The following is a 13976-nucleotide window of genomic DNA, read 5'->3' as shown; positions in this document are numbered from 1 at the left end:
TACAGAAACTTACGTTTTGGAATCTTGTTGATTAGTACTGAGGGGAGGATGGTCTTGAATGCTGAGCTGTAGCTGATAAAGAGCAGCCTGATGTATATGTTACTGTTGTCCAGATGCTCCAAAGCTGAGTGGACAACCAGATGAGATTGTGTCCACTGTCGACCTATTGTGGCAATAAGCAAATGACAGCAGGTCCAAGTCCTTGCTCAGGACGAAATTCTATTTATGACCAACCTCTCAAAGCACTTCATCACAATCGATGTGAGCGCTACCAGGTGATAGCTGTTGAGACAGTTCACCCTGTTCTTCTTGGGTTCTGGTGGTATAATTGCTGCCATTTTGAAGCTGGTGGGAACCCCCTAATGCGGCAGTGAGAGGTTGAAGATAAATGCTCCAGCCAGTTGGTCTGCAGAGATTTGCACTACCCTGCCAGGACCTGACACATTGCGAGGGTTCACTCTTTTGAAGGATGTTCTGACAGCTGCCTCAGCTGATGTGTATCTGTTTGTGTCTCTAACTTCACACGGAATCTCCTTTTCGCTTTTACAATAGCCTTTTATAGGTTGTACCTGGGCTTCTTGTAAGATTCTGGATCAGCTGTTCTGATCCAGTCCTCAGCAGGCAGGGAATCTCCTGGTTTATCCAGTGTTTTTGGCTTGGGAAAATTGGAAATTTCATATTCATCCACACAGATTGTGATGAAGTTGGGGATGGGCATAGCATATTTATTCAAATTCAAAGATGAACCTCTGAATATTGTCCAGTCACGGATTCAAAGCAGTCCAGTAAACACCACTCCCTTGACCTTCATGGTTCTCAAGACTGGTGCTGTGGGCTCTGCCTTGAGCCAAGAGTAGAATTGTGACCAGGTGATTGGACTTGCCAAAGTGCTGGTGCGGGATGACATGGTAATTGTTCTTGATGGATGTATAACAGTGATTGAGTGTATTGACTCTGGTCTGCAGGTGACATTTTGGTGGTAGTTTGTACTATGCTTTCTGCAGACAGACATGTCTTATTTTCTTGCCCCCAAATCCGCAACCTTCTTGAATCATCTGCTTCACCTTCCCTGAAGCTTCCAGTAATGGCCAGCAGTGTTAGCACTGTGGTACCCATCAAAACAATAGCTAGCAGCTGGATGCTGCAGCGAAGACTTCCTGATAGTTTTAGCATACGCTGCAGACGTTAAGGGACCTTACAATTCAGTCTCTTCTGAAATGGCATTGTGAAGTTGTCCAGTGTCAGCCGAATGTTACTTTAAGTTGTAACTAAAGCACGAACATAGTGCACTCCACTTGTTCTTTTGCGGTAGTCTCACAGGAGCCATCAGATGAAACCCTGAGCTCCCATTTATACAATATTTCATTCAAAGTTGTGTTGCATGATGACTTAAGTTATTGGGTGTCCTGCTGAAATTGGGAAAATATCAGGCCTGATGACATGGATTGTGACCTGAAGTGCCCTTTTCAATTTTCCATTTGTTGCAATATACCCTGGAAGTAATTGATAAAACATTTGCTCTGTATAAAATCAATTTTAGTTTGTGTAGTGTTGAAAAGATGGTGTTATATAATTTACAATTACTCAGCAATAGAATTATAAACAATACTTAATCTTCCTGAAAGTTGTTTGGCTCATATCTTCTAATAGCTAGGTCAAACAGTCTTGCTGCTAAAATTATTGCCATAATTTCCTAGCCAAGGCATTGTGGGGTTCTTGCTAATTCTTCCCCTTTATTACCTTTAAAAGTTGCTTTGCTTCTATAGAACACTTTATTTATTAAATCAGACAAAATCTGACAAAATTCACTCAACTGAAAAAAGAATGCTTGAGTTACAGTCAGCACAGGGAATAAAACTCAGAACCTTTGGCTAGAAGCCAACATATGAAACCCTTAGCTGCAGGTGTACTTTACGGCATACTGAAGAGCTACCTTGGGCACCTCATTATTATGATTTAAAATCTAGGTATTCTAGATCATACTTATAGGGCTGATATATCTAATTTGCCTTTATTCTGACAGTGTAAATGCTTACAGTTTGTGGGTAGAAAATCTGCAGGTTAAGCAACAAGTTATTTTGTCAGGGTTTTAATAGTACAGTACTGCCTATATTGGGAAGGATTTAAGATCAATCTTTCACCTAATTCAGTGAATTAACTGATGCACAGAGAATATTATGTATTTTAGTGGATTCTATTGAGATTTCTTTTGCCGTATCATCAACAAATCATCACTCAACTTCAATTGCCCCATCACTGAACTGTTCCTGCAACCTATGGACTCACTTTCAAGGATCCTTCATCTCACGTTCTCAACATTTATTGTTTATTTATTATTATTGTTTCATTTTTGCTCTGCCTGAGACCACAAGAAACTGCAGAGAGATGTGGACACAGTTCAACACATCACAAAAACCAGCCTCCTCTCCATGGGCTCTCCAGTCCTCTGTTTTTCTCCAGTCCTGCAGAAGGGTTTTGGCCCAATACGTGGACTGTACTTTTTTCCATAGATGTGCCTGGTCTGCTGAGTTCCTCCAGCATTCTCTGTGTGTGACTCTGTTTATACTTCTTGTTGTCTCAGTAAAGCAAACAGCATCATCAATGACACCACCCACACCACATGTTCTTTCTTCTCCCCTCTCCTGTCAGGTAGAAGTTACAAAAGCCTAAAAGCAGGCACAATCAAGCTCAAAGCTTCTGCTTTGCTGTTATAAGACCTTTGAATGGTTCCCATTCAATATGGTGTGATAAGATAGACTCTTGACCTCATAATGTGCTTAGTTATGCCCTTGTAGCTTACTGTCTTCCTGCACTGCACTTTATCTGTAGCTGTGGCACTCTATTCTGCATTCTTTTAACTTGTAGTACCTCATTATTGCATATGAACAGAATGCAATTTTACACTCTACCTTGGTACATGTGACAACAGTAGATCAATCCATTTTAAAGAAAATAGCATAGATAAATCTACAAATTGATGAACATATTCACATTATGGACTTTTATCTTTTTTAAGGGACCTTAGATTATTTTTGCAAGTTTCTGGGTTTTCTTGGATTCTTTGTCCCGAGCTTCTCTTTCATTGTGGCTTGCCACCTATTCTACAGAGCACCCTATCTTAGGGGCTTCCTGTAACTGGGTGTCAGATCTCCTTAAGCACATATTCATGAACATCTTAGCAAATGCCTTTATTCTTTTGAAACCTTTTTGAGAAAAAACTTGCACACTTAAGATGGACTCTTGACCTGACGATCTATCTCGTTATGGCCTTGCACCTTATTGTCTGCCTGCACTGCACATTCTTTGTAACTGTAACACTTCATTCTGCAATCTGTTAATGTTTTCCTCTGTACTGTCTCAATGGAGTGCTTTGATGCATGGCATGCAAAAACAGAGTTTTTCACTATAATTCATTTTACAAAAATAAACCAATTTAATGGATTTTTGACCTTTTTAAGGAATATGGAATTCACCTTGTACTTTGACCTCTCATCACTTGTTTTGGGCTGATTCTTTTCATGATTTTCCTTTTAAATCACTGTGTTCTTGGCCATTTCTATTTCCCTTTTGGAAAACTTCCTTCAAAATAAATGAAAGTCAGTTCAGCAGTACTTGAACTACACATGAACTAGACACTAGAAGTATTGCTCTTCTCTTCAAGGAGATGTATATCTTGTTCTAGATCCCTTTGTTAATGAAGTAATGCGATTCATACCTCTCATACACGTCAAAGTCCATTTGCAATCTGTGATCCCTTTTATGAGCTCTACAATCAGTAATTACCCACTGGAAGACAGCTGCCCAGTAAATGGTTGTACGTGCCTTAGATAGACAATCATGATTATTGTGATCTATTTTAAGCTTGCTCTGTGGCCACAATTGGCTCTGTTCATTGACCTTGTTTCTCATGGGGCTATAATTTCTTAGTTACATTTGTTAAAGTCTCATGGAGCTAGCTAAGCCACATGTAAATTGTCACCTTCATTTCTGCTATTCCAAACGTTATAGATAGATTCCAAGAGGATTTTTTAAAGAAATATATGGACACATATTCCTATTTGTCAAATACAGCAAGAGCACTTGTCACCCATGCAAAATTTCTGGCATTAATTCTTACTTCCTGGATGTCAAATGGTTGAAGCAGCAGAAGGAGCAACTTACTCCCTGAATCAAATTGGTACTGGATAGCAAACTGAAAATGTTATTGCACTGGTCTTTTTGCATGGAAGTAGAAAGTTCTGCTGAACAATCAGACCTACCATGTGACACTGAATGAGGTTCTCAAAGCCTTTGAGAACTTTTGCAATCTTCCAGGCAATGAGATGTTAACCAGGCCCAAAATTTTCAAAGGTGCCAGACCAACAGAGAGAAAATTCAACAGCTACTTGACTGAGCCGAAGCTGCTGCCTGCAAGTTGTAATGCGACAGCACAATTCTGTTCAGGAAGTCAAAAAGAAGCACAGATGGAAAGAATAGTGGCATGGACGTCAGAGAAGAAATGCCGAGTTTATGGGAACATTTGCCACAAATATCAAAGATGACTTGCTCTTCACCAGAGTGTGCAGGAAGACTTGTTAAAAAAAAAGAGTATAAACAAGAATTTCACCAGGCTAATTCCTGGAATGAGAGAGTTATCCTATCAAAGGAGGCTAAACAGAACATAGAGCAAAGCATAGTACAATCCAGGAAAAGACCCTTTGGCCCTGATGTGTGTGCAACCATGATGCCAAATGAACTAATTCCATCTGCCCGCATGTTATTTCCTTGCATTCCTTTCACGTTCATGTGTTTGTCTAAATGCTATTTAAATGCCACTATCACGTCAGTCTTCACCTCCACCCTAAGCAGTGTGTTCTAGGCACCTGCTACTCTCTGTGGAAAAACCTACCTCATGCATCTCCCTTGAATTTTCCTCCTCTCACCTTTGAGCTCTGCCTTCTAGTATTTGACTTCTCCACCAATAGAGAAAGAGGCTCCGAGTATTCCTATCCATGTCTCTCAATTTTATTAACTTCTATCAGAGCTTTTGCTGCTCCAGAGAAAATAATTCAAGTTTGTCTATGGCTAATAATCTGTAATTCAGCCAGCATCCTCATGAATGTCCTCCGCTCACTCTCCAAAGTCTTCACACATTTCGTATAATGGGGTAATCAGAATTAAATATAATATCCCAAATGTGGTTTACCCAAAGTTTTATACAGCAGCAGTTTGACTTTCTTACTCTTATACTCAATGATGTTGTATTTTTGATATAGGAGAACGTCATAGTGTTTTAATCAAAAATACAACTCCGCCCTCTCCTCATGCCTCTTTCCTTGGCCCTTATATGACCTAAAGTACCTGGACCCTGCATGTGCCCAGTGGTCCTGCTGTGGCACTTGTTATAACTTTATTTGTCTTTTTTTTTGATTAAGGGGAATGTAATAGTGGGGGACAGGTAAGTCCTGGGCAGGACATCCTGCTCACTTAAGGAAGGTGAAGTATCTTCCATAGCCTCTCCTTTCCAGGTGTAGTGACTGCCATAGGGCCACTGATTGACTTGCCATGCAAGTCACTCCTACACGACAGTGCCCATAGCAATGCCTTCACATGGCGTCCCTGCTCTTCATGAGTTTGCTATGTTATGGTGCAACCAAGTGTTTAGTGGTATATCTGGTTAGGCAGGCTGGGCTCATCAGCCTTGGTAGGCAGTCAGCCTAGGAGAACTCTGATTCCAAACCCAGGTCGATGGGACTCATTAGGAGAAGGAAAACTCTGATACCCTACCTAAAGTTTTGAGGTTGCCGCAGTCACCTCAGCTCGCTGTGCTATGGTGGAACATCCCACGGCCTAAAGAGTGGAATCAGTCTGTGTGCACCGATCCTCACTATAAACCTACACATTGCAGGCTGGAAGAAAAGTCCTACAGCGATGGAAATATTCTCTCCTGATCTTTGCAAGTGAAGAACCAGCCATCAATATCATAGTGGCAATTAGAGATGGAATTTCCAAAGGATCATTCAGTGAGGCTGTATGGTAGCATTGAGAAATAAAAAGGGATGATCACATTGTCGGTGTAATACCCTAGTTTAAGACCATGCTTTATTTTATTAATGCAGTTACAGTGTGCTGTTGGATATTTTATTTTCTGCAAAATTTTCTCAAAACGCAATATGTTCCTTTCATTACATTTTACAATCGGATATTTCATTTTATTTTGTTGTTTAAAATAAAAATTCAATTGATTAATAAATTGGCATGTGGAATTAGCCGACAGGATTTGTCTTGGAGGGAGTGCAGGAGAAAGAACGGGTAGCCATTTTTCTACAGAGAGCACGGGATCAAAGAAGGAGAAAGTAGAAGAATGGAGATGGACAATGAACGTAGCAGCAGAACATGGTGAAACGCTTACAGGACCCACTGGAAGTAAAAATAGATTGAAAATCCTCATGCAGACTATGGTTTCACGGAAAATGTGCAAATAATGTTCAGTTACTTAGCTAGCACATGACATTGAAGAAAGTCAGATGCTTTTTTCCTTGGATGTTGCGTGGATATTTATTTATGTTTCACTTGGATGGGATTTTCAGCGTGTTAGAGTGAGTTTTTGGGTAGATGATTTACACTTAAATGACTTTGGCCACCAATTTTCTGTTCTTTGACGAAGTGCTGTGGATTGAGTTCATAACAACGCATTTTTTAAAAGCTGTGAACCCAGCTCCTTTGTAACAACACTGTTCCTAAAAGCTAAAAGGGAATACTAACCCAGATGCTGCGGATGGAAGTGTGAAATTTACAGGTAGTTTCGAAGACAGCATTATCTATACTTTGTAAATATGAATTGTCCTCTATGTTAGCACGTAAAATACCAAATAAATATATTGTGTATTTAACTTTAACTAGGGGAGATTGTTAATGAATGAATTGCTTCAGTGTTACCATTGAGAGGAACTGTGACGAATGTGAGGACAACATAGAGCAGACTAATATGCTGGAATATACTGACATTAAAAAGAGGATGTTCTGGAACTTCTGAAAAACTAGGATAGATAAGTCCCCAGAGCTGGATGGAAAATATCCCAGGTTACTACAGGAAGTGATGGAAGAGATTGCTGCAACTGTGGCAGTGATCTTTGCATCCTCATTGGCCACAGGATTAGTAGCAGAAGATTGGAAGGTGGCAAATATTATTCCTTTATTCAATCATTGAGGCAAATGCAGAGGAGAGCAAGTGGTCGAGTGATCACTCCCCTCAGAGGGCCCACTTGGAGGGGTCGCTGGGTTTGAGTTGCTCTCCTCAGAAAGACTGTTGAGTTTGAGTCATTCCCCTCGACGGGGCTGCTGAGTTTGAGTCATTCCCCTTGAAGGGGCCACTGGGTTTGAGTCACTCCCCTCGAAGGGGCTGCTGGGTTTGAGTCACTCCCCTTGAAGGGGCAGTTGAGTTTGGGTCTCTCCCCTTGAAGGGGCTGCTGAGTTTGAATCACTCCCCTCAAAGGGGCTGCTGGATTCAATTTGCTCCTCTTGGAGGGGCAGCTGGTTGCGAGTTGCCCTCCTCGGAAAGGCCGCTGGGTTAGAGTGGTTGTTCTCCTCAATGTCCTCGCGATGTTGTTGAAATTCTGAGATTTCTGGATTGGAGTGTAGTTTATATTGGCCTCTTTCAGTTCTATGTTTTTGTGTTTTTGCCCTCTCTTGTTGCAGATTGGCGAGCTGGGGCTTTGGAGTTTGACATTCTTGTTGCTGTTTATCCATGTGGACAATTTGTTAGTTTATCGTGTTCGAGAGAGGGCATTGGGGGCCTGATGTTACTGTCGCTGTTTTTTTTTGTTTGTGGCTGATATGTTAGTTTTTACTTGCAGGTTTGGGATTTGCAGGGTTTGTTTTTTCTTTTTGCATGGAGGGTGGAGGTTGAAGTCTTTTCTTTTAGTTATTTCTATGGTCTTTCTGTATTTCATGACTATCTGGAGAAGACAAATCTCAGAGTTGTATTCTACGTGCATACTTTGATAATAAAATCAACCTTTGACCCTTTGAAGAAGGGCAATAGGGCTCATCCTGGGAATTACAGACCAGTGAGCCCTCTGTCATTGGCGGCCATAGTATTGGAGAGGATCCTTAGATTCAGGATTTATGTGCATTTGGAGAAGCATCGTTGTGAGTCCTGCGGGCCTCTGTGGCTTACCGGAGAGCATTGAGCTTCAGGGTTTATCGAGCACCTGCATTTACTGATTGTTAGAGTTTTTAAGCCCAGGTGTCTTCTGTGTTCTGTCTGGTTGGGTTGATTGTGACGGCATATGTTTCCCAAGCTCTATGATAACTTAAAGGAGACTTTCATTGTGCTCTGAAGCAGAGTCCTAATGTATGTCTGTGGAGAATGATTTGATTCACGGTGTTGCTTGGCAGTGCCTCTGATGCTCTGTTGGTACTCTTATGTCTAACCTCTTGAATCTGCTATTCTCCCGCCAGAGCTCACCGTGACAACGTCTGCCATCCTTCACTCCTGCATTGAGAGGGTACCAGTGACCACCGTGACAGAGAGTCTGCCCTTCCTCTGGACTTGGGTCCAGTCCTGCGAGTGTGCACTGTGACAAGCATAGTCTGACTAGTTGCTGGGCAAGTGATAGGGTGGTTCAGAGGGCATATGGTGTGTTGGCCTTCGTTAGTCAGGGGACTGAGTTAGACCACATTAGACAGTATAGTGCTCAGTCCTGGTTACCTCATTATCAGAAGGATGTGGAAGCTTTAAAGAGGATGCAGAGGGGACTTACCAGGATGCTATCTTATGAGGAAAAAATGAGTGAGCTAGGATTTTTCTCTTGGAGTGAAGGAGGATGAGATTTGACTGATAGAAGTATATAAGATGATAAGATAGTGTGGGCAACCAGCACATTTTTCTCTTGGATAATAAGCGAAAGCACCACTTTAAGGTGATTGGAGGATAATATGGGGAAGTATCAGAGGTAGCTTTTTACAGGGGGTAGTAAGTACATAGAATGCGCTACCAGGTGTGCTAGTAGAGGTAGCTATGTTTGGGAGCTTTAAGAGAGGTTTAATAGGAACTTGAGTGGTATTTTTTTTTACACTAAGTGTGGTACCTATGTGGAATGAACAAATGGTTGAGGCAGGTGCAATAACAACTTTTAAAAGGCAATTGGACATGGATTGGAAAACTTTAGAAGTTTATAGGCCAAATGTTGGCAATCAAGACTACCTTGAACATGGCATCATGATTAGCATATGGGCTGAAAGACCTGCTTCTGTGCTGTATAACTTTATAGCTGTGTGAATGTATGAGTTTCACCAGTCAAGGAACTTGCTGCACTTGCAACACGACCTGGAGCTGCCACAAGACAGCATAAATGTAGATAATTGATTTCAGATCCCTTGTTATATTCCTGAAAGACATTACCTAATGTTATTGTACTTGTATTATGCTTGTCTATGACAGTTTATGTGAATCACCAATCTTAACACCCTACCCTCACGTCACTTTGGACCTAACCTGTTTTTGGACTGGTGTACACTTTGATAAAATACTTTCAAGTTCAGTTTATTGTCATTCAACCATACACACATATACCACCAATTGAACCAATGTTCCTCAGGTCCAAGGTGCAAAACACGTACATATAACTCGCACACCTAACACATAAGGTAATAAGGTGCATTTACGGAACAAGTTTAAAAAGTAAAAAGTAAACAGCATAATGCTAGTGGTGCTTTGTGTATGATGAAACCTAGCTGGTGGCAGGGAGCTCAATAATCCGGGGGGGAAGGAGCAGTTTTTCATCCTAACAGTTCTTGTCTTAATGTTACGGTACCTCCTGCCTGATGGTATGGGGGTCAAAGAGATTTCTGGATGGATGGGAGGGATCATTGACAATGCTATTAGAAACTATTTGGAAAGTAATTTGATCTGCCCTATTTAAGTCCAAGGTGTGAAACTCATATCTGCTGAAGGGGAACCCATCTGCTACATTTCTATCCATTTTCTTAAATAATTCATAATTCTTCATGCTCTAATACTTCCATATTCACCTCTTACTGTATCATTTAAAATCTTGTATATGGGGCTTTCTATTCCAGAATCTGTGTTAATTATAAATGCAGCCGTGAACAGTTCTGACCCTAACACAGATTTTTGCAGGTCACCACTAGTCATTTCTCTTTTCAGGCTAAATGTTAATCGGTGCTTCCTCCTTCAAATAAGACCAGCTCTTGAATTTGGAATACTTCACCAGTCCAAAAAAAAACTTTGTCAAAGTGTTCACCAATCTGAATTGTAGAGTTTCTGATACACCATGCTCTAATTAAATATTTTACTTGGGAATGGTCATTAAGTTTCTACAATTCACTAATTTGTTGATAATGAAATTGGAAGACAAAATAGTGCATAAAGCTTGTCATTTTATTTGATGGCAAGGATTGTGCTCAATTTAATTTCCAGACAAATGTTTCTGATGCACATCCATGTTCAATTATTGCTCAGTCCACACCTTTTTTTTTGTATCTGGGAGCCAGATAATCTTGTAATGTGCCAAAGGTTAAACTTAAAACTATTGTGAATGAATTTTATTTTACTGGTTATTATTTTGTCTATTCTTGTGTTTTTTCTTCTTTTCATAAGGTTGAAGAATACTTCAACACACCTTGAAAAGTTGGAAAGTAACAAAACAATTTTATAAAGCAGAAATTTTGCAATGTGATCATTGACAGTGATACACTCTAGGTGTCAGTCTTGGCTCAGTGGTAGAAATGATCTACCTGAGTCACATGGTTGTGGTATCAAGCACCATTACAGAGCTTTCAGCGCATAATCTAATCTGACAGTTTATATTTGTTTATGGGCTGCAGAATTAATTTGTAATACCTGTATTCATTGTCCATCCACTGCTGCCCTAAATTCCTCACTGTTCAGTATTGTAAGAATTCCGAGCAGTTAAGGATGCTGTTGTTCTGCGCATGCTATACATGCTCTGGTGAATTTACCGTGACTACAAAGGGTATTCACCCTCCCCCTCCCCTGGAAGTTTTCATGTTCTATTGTTTTACATTGAATCACAGTGGATTTAATTTGACTTTTTTGACACTGATCAACAGAAAAAGACTCTTTCGTGCCAAAGTGAAAACAGATCCCTAAAAAGTGATCTAAATTAATCATATTAATATAAAACACAAAATAATTGATTGCATAACTATTCACTCCTTTCAAGTCAGTGGGAGATGGACTTTCCTCAGCCTTCACAGAAAGGAGAGACGCTGCTGGGCTTTCTTTGCTATGGAGCTGGTGTTTGAGGGACCAGGTGAGATTCTCCATCAGGTGAACACCACCAAGAAATTTGGTGCTCTTTACGATCTCTACCGAGGAGCTGTCGATGTTCAGTGGTTGCTCCGTGCCCTCCTGAAGTCAACAACCATCTCTTTGGTTTTGTTCACATTCAGAGACAGGATGTTGGCTCTGCACCAGTCCGTTAGCCGCTGCACCTCCTCTCTGTGAGCTGACTCGTCGTTCTTGCTGATGAGACCCACCACGGTCGTGTCATTGGCGAACTTGATGATGTGGTTCGAGCTGTGTGTTGCAGCACAGTCGTGGGACAGCAGAGTGAACAGCGGTGGACTGAGCACGCAACCCTGGGGGGCCCCCATGCTCATGCTCACCCATGATGGTGTTGGAGATGCTGCTCCTGATCCGGACTGACTGAGGTCTCCCAGTCAGGAAGTCTAGGATCCAGTTGCAGAGGGAGGTGTTCAGGCCCAGTAGTCGCAGCTTTCCAATCAGTCTCTGAGGGATGATTGTGTTGAATGCTGAACTGAAGTCTATGAACAGCATCTGAACGTATGTGTCTTTTTTGTCCGGGTGGGTTAGGGCCAGGTGGAGGGTGGGGGCAATGGCGTCATCTGTTGAGCGGTTGGGACAGTACGCAAACTGCAGGGGGTACAGTGAGGGGGGCAGCAGGGTCTTGATATGCCTCATGATGAGCCTCTCGAAACACTTCATGATGATGGATGTAAGTGCAACGGGACGGTAGTCATTTCAGCAGGACACTGATTAATTCTTCGGCACGGGGACGATGGTGGCGGCCTTGAAGCACGTTGGAATGGTGGCGCTCCTCAGGGAGATGTTGAAGATGTCAGTGAGAACATCTACTAGCTGGTCTGCACATCCTCTGAGCACTCTACCAGGAATGTTGTCTGGTCCAGCAGCTTTCCGTGGGTTGACCCTGCACAGGGTTCTTCTCACATCAGCCACGGAGAGACACAGCACCTGGTCATTCACAGGAGGAGTGGACTTCCTCGCCGCCACATCGTTTTCTTCCTCAAACCGGGCGTAGAAGTTATTCAGCGCATCTGGGAGGGAGGCATCACCTGCACAGTCGGGTGATGTTGTCTGGTAATTGGTGATGCCCTGGATTCCCTTCCACATGCGCCGCGTGTCGCCGCTGCCCTGGAAGTGGCTGTGGATTAGCTGGGCATGTGCATGCTTTGCCCCTCTGTTGGCTTGGGACGCTCTGAAGGCGGAGCCGCGGGACCTCAGCAGCGCACGCACCTCTGCGGTTATCCATGGCGCATCCTCATCACATTCTACAGGGATTGTATTGAGAGCGTCCTGAGCAGCTGCATCACTGCCTGGTTCGGAAATTTCACCATCTCAGATCGCAAGACCCTGCAATGGATAGTGAGGTCAGCTGAGAAGATCATCGGGGTCTCTCTTCCAGCCATCATGGACGTTTACACTACACTCTGTATCCGCAAAGGAAACAACATTATGAAGGACACCATGCACCCCTCATACAATCTCTTCTCCCTCCTGCCATCTGGGAAAAGGCTCTGAAGCATTCAGGCTCTCACGACCAGACTATGTAACAGTTTCTTCCTCCAAGCTATCAAACTCCTCAATACCTGAAGCCTGGACTGACACCTTTCCCTACTGTCCTGTTTATTATTTATTGTAAATGCCTGCAGTTTTTTGTGCACTTTATGCAGTCCTGTGTAGGTCTGTAGTCTAATGTAGCTTTCTCTGTGTTTTTTTTTAAATTACATAGTTCAGTCTAGTTTTTGTACTGTGTTATGTAACACCATGGTCCTGAAAAACGTTGTCTCACTTTTACTATGCACTGTACCAGCAGTTATGGTCGAAATGACAATAAAAGTGACATGACTTGACTTGAGCATTTAGTAGATGCACCTTCAGCTGCAATTCAGCTTTGAGTCTGTGTGGATAGGTCTCTATCAGCTTTGCACATCTGGGCACAGCAATTTTCCCCCATTCTTCTTTATAAAGCTACCCAGGCCCTGTCAGATTGTATGGGGATCTTGAGTGAACAGTCCTTTTCGAGCCCAGCCACAACTTCTCAATTGGATTGAGGCCTGGACTCTGACTTGGCCACTCCAGGACATTAACTTTGTTGTTTTTAAGCTATAAGTGTGTAGCTTTGGCTTTATGCTCGGGGTCATTGTCTTGCTGGAGAACAAATCTTCTCCTCAGTTGCCTCTTACAGACTGCATTAGGTTTTCCTCCAAGATTCCCCTGTATTTTGCTACATTAGTTTTACCCTCTATCTTCAGTAGAGATGGTGTGTTTTTGATGATGTGTGGTGTTCGGCTTATGCTAAACATAGCATTTAGTCTGAAGGCCAAAAAGCTCAATTTTGGTTTCATCAGACCACAGAACCTTCTTCCAGCTGACTCCAGACTCTAGCCAAGATTTCATGTGAGCTTTTTCCACTAGTGGCTTTCTCTTTGCCACTTTCCCATAAAGCTGTGACTGGTGAAGCACCCAAACACAGTTTCTCCTACCTCAGCCACTGAAGCTTGTAACTCCTCAAGAGTTGTCATAGGTCTCTTGGTGGCCTCCTTCACTGGACTCCTTCTTGCACGGTCACTCAGATTTTGAGGACAGCCTGCTCTAGGCACACTTACAAGCTGTGCCATATTCTTGATGAATGACTTAACTGTTTGTTGTTGTTGTTCAGTCGTTAGTCGAATCTGACTCTTTGTGA

General features: G+C 42.2%; 1 long non-coding RNA gene across 1 annotated transcript in view; it reads left to right on the top strand.

Moving 5' to 3' along the window:
* The first annotated feature begins 6732 nt into the window (after positions 1 to 6732).
* Positions 6733 to 13976, top strand: part of LOC132392285 (uncharacterized) — a 43962-nt gene continuing 36718 nt past the window's right edge. The window contains exon 1 of the long non-coding RNA XR_009511483.1: positions 6733 to 6778. This is a non-coding gene — a long non-coding RNA (uncharacterized LOC132392285). The remainder of the gene's footprint in view (positions 6779 to 13976) is intronic.

Source organism: Hypanus sabinus, chromosome 4, assembly GCF_030144855.1.
Source record: "Hypanus sabinus isolate sHypSab1 chromosome 4, sHypSab1.hap1, whole genome shotgun sequence".
Classification (NCBI taxonomy): Eukaryota; Metazoa; Chordata; class Chondrichthyes; order Myliobatiformes; family Dasyatidae; genus Hypanus; species Hypanus sabinus.
This window is presented reverse-complemented; position numbering and strand designations above follow the sequence as displayed.